The sequence below is a fragment of the Patagioenas fasciata genome, chromosome 19 (genome assembly GCF_037038585.1).
Source record: "Patagioenas fasciata isolate bPatFas1 chromosome 19, bPatFas1.hap1, whole genome shotgun sequence".
Taxonomy (NCBI): Eukaryota; Metazoa; Chordata; class Aves; order Columbiformes; family Columbidae; genus Patagioenas; species Patagioenas fasciata.
In genome coordinates, this window is record NC_092538.1 from 13,488,995 (window position 1) to 13,497,500 (window position 8,506).

The following is an 8,506-nucleotide window of genomic DNA, read 5'->3' on the forward strand; positions in this document are numbered from 1 at the left end:
CGCCAAGGTTCGGAGGCGGGAGGCCGTAGGACCGGGGTTTCGGCAGGCAGGGCCATCCGAGGCTCTCGGGAACGACGTTCCCGAGGAGCGACGGCACAGAGGGGACGACGGGTGCCGTGTGAGGGTGGGGTGGGTTTGGTAGGTGAATGAGCGGTGCGGTGAGCCGTGTGATTGTGGCGCATTTGTATAGTTGGGGTTGTGGGTTTTTGTCCTTGCAGGTTAATGTTTTTTCCTTTTCAGGTACATTTCAATTTTAAAATAGAATAAAAAAACCCCAGCCGGGGGATTTTTTTTTTTTCCCCCGGCTGGGTTTTTTTTTCCCCGGTCCCGGCCGCTCCGCGAGGCGACGTTCGTCGCCAACGTTCGGACGGGGACGGCTGTAGGACCGGGGTTTTGGCAGGCAGGGCCATTCGAGGCTCCCGGGAACAACGTTCCCGAGGGGTGACGGCGTAGAGGGGACGATGGCTGTGATGCGTGGGGTGGCTTTGTCGGGTGAATGAGCGGTGTGCTGAGCTGTGTGATCTGGTGCGTTTGTGTTTCTGGGTTGTGGGTTGTTGTCCTTGCAGGTTAATGGTTTTTCCTTTTCAGGTTCTTTTAGATTTTAAAATAGAATAAAAAAACCCCAGCCGGGGGATTTTTTTTTTTCCCCCGGCTGGGTTTTTTTTTCCCCGGTCCCGGCCGCTCCGCGAGGCGACGTTTGTCGCCAAGGTTTGGAGGCGGGAGGCCGTAGGACCGGGGTTTTGGCAGGTAGGGCCATTCGAGGCTCCCGGGAACAATGTTCCCGAGGGGCGACGGCGTAGAGGGGACGATGGCTGTGATGCGTGGGGTGGCTTTGTCGGGTGAATGAGCGGTGTGCTGAGCTGTGTGATCTGGTGCGTTTGTGTTTCTGGGTTGTGGGTTGTTGTCCTTGCAGGTTAATGGTTTTTCCTTTTCAGGTTCTTTTAGATTTTAAAATAGAATAAAAAAACCCCAGCCGGGGGATTTTTTTTTTTCCCCCGGCTGGGTTTTTTTTTTCCCCGGTCCCGGCCGCTCCGCGAGGCGACGTTCGTCGCCAAGGTTCGGAGGCGGGAGGCCGTAGGACCAGGGTTTTGGCAGGCAGGGCCATTCGAGGCTCCCGGGAACAACGTTCCCGAGGGGCGACGGCACAGAGGTGACGATGGGTGCGGCGTGGGGTGGGTTTGGTAGGTGAATGAGCGGTGCGGTCAGCCGTGTGATTGTGATGCATTTGTACAGTTGGGGTTGTGGGTTTTTGTCCTTGCAGTTTAATGTTTTTTCCTTTTCAGGTACATTTCAATTTTAAAATAGAATAAAAAAACCCCAGCCGGGGGATTTTTTTTTTTTTTCCCCCGGCTGGGTTTTTTTTTCCCCGGTCCCGGCCGCTCCGCGAGGCGACGTTCGTCGCCAAGGTTCGGAGGCGGGAGGCCGTAGGACCGGGGTTTTGGCAGGCAGGGCCATTCGAGGCTCCCGGGATCAACGTTCCCGAGGGGTGACGGCACAGAGGCGACGATGGGTGCGGCGTGGGGTGGGTTTGGTAGGTGAATGAGTGGTGCGGTCAGCCGTGTGATTGTGATGCATTTGTATAGTTGGGGTTGTGGGTTTTTTGTCCTTGCAGTTTAATGGTTTTTCCTTTTCAGGTACATTTCAATTTTAAAATAGAATAAAAAAACCCCAGCCGGGGGATTTTTTTTTTTTCCCCCGGCTGGGTTTTTTTTTCCCCGGTCCCGGCCGCTCCGTGAGGCGACGTTCGTCGCCAAGGTTCGCACGGGGTCGGCCGTAGGACCGGGGTTTTGGCAGGCAGGGCCATTTGAGGCTCCCGGGAACAACGTTCCCGAGGGGCAATGGTGCATAGGGGAGAGTGGCTGTGATGCGGGAGGTGGCTTTGTTGGGTGAATGAGCGGTGTGGTGAGCTGTGAGATTTGGTGTGTTTGTGTTTCTGGGTTGTGGGCTTTTGTCCTTGCAGTTTAATGGTTTTTCCTTTTCAGGTACATTTCAATTTTAAAATAGAATAAAAAAACCCCAGCCGGGGGATTTTTTTTTTTTCCCCTGGCTGGGTTTTTTTTTTCCCCGGTCCCGGCCGCTCCGCGAGGCGACGTTCGTCGCCAAGGTTCGGAGGCGGGAGGCCGTAGGACCGGGGTTTTGGCAGGCAGGGCCATGCGAGGCTCCCGGGAACAACGTTCCCGAGGGGCAATGGTGCAGAGGGGACAATGGATGTGATGTGTGAGGTGGCTTTGTCGGGTGAATGAGCGGTGTGGTGAGCTGTGAGATTTGGTGTGTTTGTGTTTCTGGGTTGTGGGCTTTTGTCCTTGCAGTGTAATGGTTTTTCCTTTTCAGGTACATTTCAATTTTAAAATAGAATAAAAAAACCCCAGCCGGGGGATTTTTTTTTTTCCCCCGGCTGGGTTTTTTTTTCCCCGGTCCCGGCCACTCTGTGAGGTGACATTCGTCACCAAGGTTTGCACAGGGTTGGCCGTAGGACCGGGGTTTTGGCAGGCAGGGCCATTTTCCAGGCTCTTGGGAACGACGTTCCCGAGGGGCGACACGGGCACGGGGCCACGGTTCGAGCCGGGAGAACGGCCGCCGTGCGAGAGGCCGGCGGGTTCGGTATCGGAGTGAGCGGTGCCGTTTAGCTGTGACGTCTGGTAGGATTGTGTTTTGGGGTAGTTGTTTTCTTGGCAGGTTTATTTTGAAATTTACCTGAAAAGGAGAAAAAAGTTGAAATAGGAAAAGAAGCCACTGCCAGGGGATTCCCATGCTCCGCCCCCCCAGGAGGGTGTTTTTTCCCAGGTCCCGGCCGCCAGGCGAAGTTCACGGTCAGCGTTTCGTTTCGGGTCCGACCGGGACGGCGGTTTCGGAGGCGGGGGGATCGTCCAGGCTCCGGGAGCAGCTTTTCAGGTGACGGTCATTCCGGATCGCGGTCTCGGTCGGTAGCGGCCAGGAGGTTCATGTAGGGAACGGTCCCGGAAAGCCGGTCACGGTCGCCCCGGCAGCGGTCGAACTAAACGGCCCACGAGTCGGTCAGGGTCGCGACGGGAGCGTGTCATCGTCCGTAACGCCACGTCAGGGATGACGTGAGATAGAGGAGTTGGCTTCTCTGCTTAGCATGATAAACAAAATAGGTAAAATACGTTATCAAGGTGTGCGTTAGCGGTTTCGGTTACCTGTCCGGAGGATACTCCGTACAAGAGTCAGAGCAGGGAGTAGTCCCTTCCGTGGCGCGGTCAAAGGGACGGGGTCGCGAAGAGTGTGTAAATCCCCACGGTCCGGAACTATCTTTCGCGAGGGCTCCGTACGAAGGCCACGATATTCCCCGTAGCCTCGGTGCCGTGACAGGTTGCGACAAAATGCCGTACCGTGGGGGAGTTTTCTGTGTTACGGTCATAGTGATAAGGGAAGGATGAAATAGCAAGCTGTTTGTATGTGATGTTACTATTTATTACAACTCCCTCTAATTTCTTTGGTAATATTGAGTTTGAGGGACCTAGCTCTACCAAAGTCAGCTCCTTCACACAGGCAGTAAAGCAGCCGTACCTCGTCGTCGTCCGGCATCTTTTTCAGTCGGAGAAGTTTCACCGGCGTGAGAGGCTTCGAGAACGCGTCGACGGCGAGCACGCGCCGGACCGTGTCGCCGTCCGGCACGTCCACGTGGAGATCCGTCTCGAGCGGCGTGAGGGTCAGACTCGGTCCGTCTGCGTCCACGGTCGGATCGGACTTCGCCTCCACGCACGTCGGACTTCGTCCCCGTCTACGGGCACGCCGGAGTCGGCGTCAATCTTCCGTGCCGGACTTCGTACACCTGGGCGTTGGACTTCATCGGTACGCACGTCGGAGTCCGTCCGTGTCGGAGCGTCCGTTCGACGGACTTAGAGCAAGCAGAGCAGTCGGAGAGGTCGAAGGGCATCAAGTGTGCAGTTCCGGAAGGGTTTCATTTGGATGTCACATTAGATGAGTTTGTCATTTTCAATAAACTGAAGAAAAATAAAATAAAATAAAATGCAGTCTTAGTTTATTTCTGAATTAAGGATTGCTTCTTCCTCACTTTTTTCAGGTGCAGCAGTAGGGCTTTGGGTGCTCTAGGGGATTTGGAAAAAAAAAAAAAAATTAAAAATAAATTCCAGTACTCCCCTAGAGCACCCAAACCCCTACTGCTGCACCGGACTTTTAGTTTTTCTTCTTTTTCTATACAAAAATTAGAAACCCAAATAAGCACCTACTAAATACACAATAACAACACCCTGAAAAACCCAACAACACCTGACATAAAACCTAACCAATAACATACAACCATAGTAATTACAGTACTAATTACACAAATTAAGTAATTAATTATGCTAATTACCTAATTAATTATGCAAATTAGGCAAAATTTTTTTTCGCCACCACCACAACAAAAATCATAAAAAAACAAAACAATACAAACCAGAAATACCAGCACTAACACCCCTTTCATACCCCTTTCACACCTCTTTCACAACTAGTCAGACCCCTTCACAGCTCCACCCACAAAAATTTAAAAGTACACAAACATATGTAGCGCCTACTGCTTCCCGCCACGTACTTCCCTCCACGTGCTTCCTGTCACCTGCTTCCTGTCACCTGCGTCCTGTCACGTGCTTCCTCTGACGTGCTTCCTGTCACGTGCTTCCTCTGACGTGCTTCCTGTCACGTGCTTCCTCTGACGTGCTTCCTGTCACGTGCTTCCTCTGACGTGCTTCCTGTCACGTGCTTCCTCTGACGTGCTTCCTGTCACGTGCTTCCTCTGACGTGCTTCCTGTCACGTGCTTCCTCTGACGTGCTTCCTCTCACGTGCTTCCTCTGACGTGCTTCCTGTCACGTGCTTCCTCTGACGTGCTTCCTGTCACGTGCTTCCTCTGACGTGCTTCCTGTCACGTGCTTCCTCTGACGTGCTTCCTGTCACGTGCTTCCTCTGACGTGCTTCCTGTCACGTGCTTCCTCTGACGTGCTTCCTGTCACGTGCTTCCTCTGACGTGCTTCCTGTCACGTGCTTCCTCTGACGTGCTTCCTGTCACGTGCTTCCTCTGACGTGCTTCCTGTCACGTGCTTCCTCTGACGTGCTTCCTGTCACGTGCTTCCTCTGACGTGCTTCCTGTCACGTGCTTCCTCTGACGTGCTTCCTGTCACGTGCTTCCTCTGACGTGCTTCCTGTCACGTGCTTCCTCTGACGTGCTTCCTGTCACGTGCTTCCTCTGACGTGCTTCCTGTCACGTGCTTCCTCTGACGTGCTTCCTGTCACGTGCTTCCTCTGACGTGCTTCCTGTCACGTGCTTCCTCTGACGTGCTTCCTGTCACGTGCTTCCTCTGACGTGCTTCCTGTCACGTGCTTCCTCTGACGTGCTTCCTGTCACGTGCTTCCTCTGACGTGCTTCCTGTCACGTGCTTCCTCTGACGTGCTTCCTGTCACGTGCTTCCTCTGACGTGCTTCCTGTCACGTGCTTCCTCTGACGTGCTTCCTGTCACGTGCTTCCTCTGACGTGCTTCCTGTCACGTGCTTCCTCTGACGTGCTTCCTGTCACGTGCTTCCTCTGACGTGCTTCCTGTCACGTGCTTCCTCTGACGTGCTTCCTGTCACGTGCTTCCTCTGACGTGCTTCCTGTCACGTGCTTCCTCTGACGTGCTTCCTGTCACGTGCTTCCTCTGACGTGCTTCCTGTCACGTGCTTCCTCTGACGTGCTTCCTGTCACGTGCTTCCTCTGACGTGCTTCCTGTCACGTGCTTCCTCTGACGTGCTTCCTGTCACGTGCTTCCTCTGACGTGCTTCCTGTCACGTGCTTCCTCTGACGTGCTTCCTGTCACGTGCTTCCTCTGACGTGCTTCCTGTCACGTGCTTCCTCTGACGTGCTTCCTGTCACGTGCTTCCTCTGACGTGCTTCCTGTCACGTGCTTCCTCTGACGTGCTTCCTGTCACGTGCTTCCTCTGACGTGCTTCCTGTCACGTGCTTCCTCTGACGTGCTTCCTGTCACGTGCTTCCTCTGACGTGCTTCCTGTCACGTGCTTCCTCTGACGTGCTTCCTGTCACGTGCTTCCTCTGACGTGCTTCCCCCGCGTTACGGTTAGGGTTAGGGTTAGGGTTAGGGTTAGGGTTAGGGTTAGGGTTAGGGTTAGGGTTAGGGTTAGGGTTAGGGTTAGGGTTAGGGTTAGGGTTAGGGTTAGGGTTAGGGTTAGGGTTAGGGTTAGGGTTAGGGTTAGGGTTAGGGTTAGGGTTAGGGTTAGGGTTAGGGTTAGGGTTAGGGTTAGGGTTAGGGTTAGGGTTAGGGTTAGGGTTAGGGTTAGGGTTAGGGTTAGGGTTAGGGTTAGGGTTAGGGTTAGGGTTAGGGTTAGGGTTAGGGTTAGGGTTAGGGTTAGGGTTAGGGTTAGGGTTAGGGTTAGGGTTAGGGTTAGGGTTAGGGTTAGGGTTAGGGTTAGGGTTAGGGTTAGGGTTAGGGTTAGGGTTAGGGTTAGGGTTAGGGTTAGGGTTAGGGTTAGGGTTAGGGTTAGGGTTAGGGTTAGGGTTAGGGTTAGGGTTAGGGTTAGGGTTAGGGTTAGGGTTAGGGTTAGGGTTAGGGTTAGGGTTAGGGTTAGGGTTAGGGTTAGGGTTAGGGTTAGGGTTAGGGTTAGGGTTAGGGTTAGGGTTAGGGTTAGGGTTAGGGTTAGGGTTAGGGTTAGGGTTAGGGTTAGGGTTAGGGTTAGGGTTAGGGTTAGGGTTAGGGTTAGGGTTAGGGTTAGGGTTAGGGTTAGGGTTAGGGTTAGGGTTAGGGTTAGGGTTAGGGTTAGGGTTAGGGTTAGGGTTAGGGTTAGGGTTAGGGTTAGGGTTAGGGTTAGGGTTAGGGTTAGGGTTAGGGTTAGGGTTAGGGTTAGGGTTAGGGTTAGGGTTAGGGTTAGGGTTAGGGTTAGGGTTAGGGTTAGGGTTAGGGTTAGGGTTAGGGTTAGGGTTAGGGTTAGGGTTAGGGTTAGGGTTAGGGTTAGGGTTAGGGTTAGGGTTAGGGTTAGGGTTAGGGTTAGGGTTAGGGTTAGGGTTAGGGTTAGGGTTAGGGTTAGGGTTAGGGTTAGGGTTAGGGTTAGGGTTAGGGTTAGGGTTAGGGTTAGGGTTAGGGTTAGGGTTAGGGTTAGGGTTAGGGTTAGGGTTAGGGTTAGGGTTAGGGTTAGGGTTAGGGTTAGGGTTAGGGTTAGGGTTAGGGTTAGGGTTAGGGTTAGGGTTAGGGTTAGGGTTAGGGTTAGGGTTAGGGTTAGGGTTAGGGTTAGGGTTAGGGTTAGGGTTAGGGTTAGGGTTAGGGTTAGGGTTAGGGTTAGGGTTAGGGTTAGGGTTAGGGTTAGGGTTAGGGTTAGGGTTAGGGTTAGGGTTAGGGTTAGGGTTAGGGTTAGGGTTAGGGTTAGGGTTAGGGTTAGGGTTAGGGTTAGGGTTAGGGTTAGGGTTAGGGTTAGGGTTAGGGTTAGGGTTAGGGTTAGGGTTAGGGTTAGGGTTAGGGTTAGGGTTAGGGTTAGGGTTAGGGTTAGGGTTAGGGTTAGGGTTAGGGTTAGGGTTAGGGTTAGGGTTAGGGTTAGGGTTAGGGTTAGGGTTAGGGTTAGGGTTAGGGTTAGGGTTAGGGTTAGGGTTAGGGTTAGGGTTAGGGTTAGGGTTAGGGTTAGGGTTAGGGTTAGGGTTAGGGTTAGGGTTAGGGTTAGGGTTAGGGTTAGGGTTAGGGTTAGGGTTAGGGTTAGGGTTAGGGTTAGGGTTAGGGTTAGGGTTAGGGTTAGGGTTAGGGTTAGGGTTAGGGTTAGGGTTAGGGTTAGGGTTAGGGTTAGGGTTAGGGTTAGGGTTAGGGTTAGGGTTAGGGTTAGGGTTAGGGTTAGGGTTAGGGTTAGGGTTAGGGTTAGGGTTAGGGTTAGGGTTAGGGTTAGGGTTAGGGTTAGGGTTAGGGTTAGGGTTAGGGTTAGGGTTAGGGTTAGGGTTAGGGTTAGGGTTAGGGTTAGGGTTAGGGTTAGGGTTAGGGTTAGGGTTAGGGTTAGGGTTAGGGTTAGGGTTAGGGTTAGGGTTAGGGTTAGGGTTAGGGTTAGGGTTAGGGTTAGGGTTAGGGTTAGGGTTAGGGTTAGGGTTAGGGTTAGGGTTAGGGTTAGGGTTAGGGTTAGGGTTAGGGTTAGGGTTAGGGTTAGGGTTAGGGTTAGGGTTAGGGTTAGGGTTAGGGTTAGGGTTAGGGTTAGGGTTAGGGTTAGGGTTAGGGTTAGGGTTAGGGTTAGGGTTAGGGTTAGGGTTAGGGTTAGGGTTAGGGTTAGGGTTAGGGTTAGGGTTAGGGTTAGGGTTAGGGTTAGGGTTAGGGTTAGGGTTAGGGTTAGGGTTAGGGTTAGGGTTAGGGTTAGGGTTAGGGTTAGGGTTAGGGTTAGGGTTAGGGTTAGGGTTAGGGTTAGGGTTAGGGTTAGGGTTAGGGTTAGGGTTAGGGTTAGGGTTAGGGTTAGGGTTAGGGTTAGGGTTAGGGTTAGGGTTAGGGTTAGGGTTAGGGTTAGGGTTAGGGTTAGGGTTAGGGTTAGGGTTAGGGT